This window comes from Octopus bimaculoides, chromosome 18 (genome assembly GCF_001194135.2).
Source record: "Octopus bimaculoides isolate UCB-OBI-ISO-001 chromosome 18, ASM119413v2, whole genome shotgun sequence".
In the NCBI taxonomy this organism is placed as follows: domain Eukaryota; kingdom Metazoa; phylum Mollusca; class Cephalopoda; order Octopoda; family Octopodidae; genus Octopus; species Octopus bimaculoides.
The window spans coordinates 49208046-49209548 of record NC_068998.1 but is presented as its reverse complement, the minus strand read 5'-3'; the positions used below and the strand labels follow the sequence as shown (position 1 = coordinate 49209548).

General features: G+C 30.2%; 1 protein-coding gene across 3 annotated transcripts in view; it reads right to left on the bottom strand.

Annotated features, from left to right (window-relative positions):
- Positions 1-337, bottom strand: part of LOC128249758 (uncharacterized) — a 20463-nt gene extending 20126 nt beyond the window's left edge. Inside the window, exon 1 of one of the 3 annotated variants that reach the window (XR_008265851.1) lies at positions 247-337. The gene's annotated coding sequence lies outside the window, so the exon portion shown is untranslated. The remainder of the gene's footprint in view (positions 1-246) is intronic. The other 2 variants (XR_008265852.1, XR_008265854.1) reach the window with 2 other exon arrangements.
- Positions 338-1503: the final 1166 nt, after the last annotated feature.

The window sequence follows — 1503 nt, the reverse complement described above, 5'->3', positions numbered from 1 at the left end:
ATATGTATGTATGTATGTATGTATGTATGTATATGCAAGTGAGTATGTATGAGTGAATGAGAGAGAATAGGATGAAACAGTATAGATATATTACTACATCGCATATATATGTGTGTGCCTGTGTGTGCGTGTGTGTGTATATGTGTGTGTGTGTTTGTATATATATATATATATATATATATATACATAAACTCACCCCATAAATATTAACGTTAATTCAAAAATAATTATCATATAGCTACTTACCAGAAATGAGAAGTAAAATAACCATAAGATAGTTCATTGTGTAATTTCGAGATCAAATCTTCATATTCTGGCGACGTCCACGTGGCAATTTTTATTGAATATAATGTAACATGTGTTGTAAGTAACGAAGAAAGCATTTAAAGCTGATCAATGACATGTTATGTCGTAATACATTTTCATCTTTTTATTCTTATACATTCAGCAACACGACGGGTATATAAAATATAATATTACAGGTTGTACCTGTACTTACTGAACGAAGATCAATATTACATATACAATGTGTTCGTCCTAAATTTAACGATTTTTATTTCTATATATTTTAAGGAAAGACCTTATGAATTTGTAACCATTCCACATCACTGTAGAGTATAAAGGTTACTGTTTTAATTGAGAAACGTTCGATGAAATGCTGGAAGGGAAGCCATCTGAATATTGGTTTCAAATTTTGTGACAAGGTTAGCAATTTCGGTGCGTGGGATAAATATTCCCTTATAACTATCCGAGCACTTGACTTGTACATATTTTATCGATCCCAAAGTGGGCAAATCCAAAGATGACCCGAAAGGAGTAAATGCAAATCGGTGGAATTTGAACTCATAAGTTCCACTCGCGTTTCATTTGGTTTTTTTTTTCTATTTGTCTATTTTTTTCTATTTTTCTATCCTATTCTTTTGTCCCTTATGCATATTTTTCTTGCTCTACAATTTACCTTCCTTCTGCTTGTCGCCCACCTCAGAACACTTTTATTCATGCTCTGACAGTTACTATTTAATTTAGCAGGCAAAAGGTTTTTCACTTTGATGGAACTACAAAATTTTATCAGCGAATCCATATCTAAATAAACACAGAGAATACACTTCGCTAAAGAGAGATAAAACAAACATGTTGACAAACAACAGCAGCTATTTTATTCAACTGAATACACGTCATTGATTGGTTGAAATTACAGATGTACATCTGTCAGAGGAGACCTTGCTGAATGCCATGAGGCAGGAAAGTATACTAGTCCTTATAGATTTAATACTCTATATTTAATACTCAATATTTCATATATTCAATAAGACATTCAATACTTCATTTCATATTACTATTTATATTATATATTCCATATTCTATGTCCCACATTAATTTTATAAGAATATAAATAAAACATAAAAAACAGACAGAGTTGGAACTCTTTTAAATAATATATTCCTCTATACACGATCATACAAAACCCTTATTTATATATTTTTTAAATTTTTATTCATATAT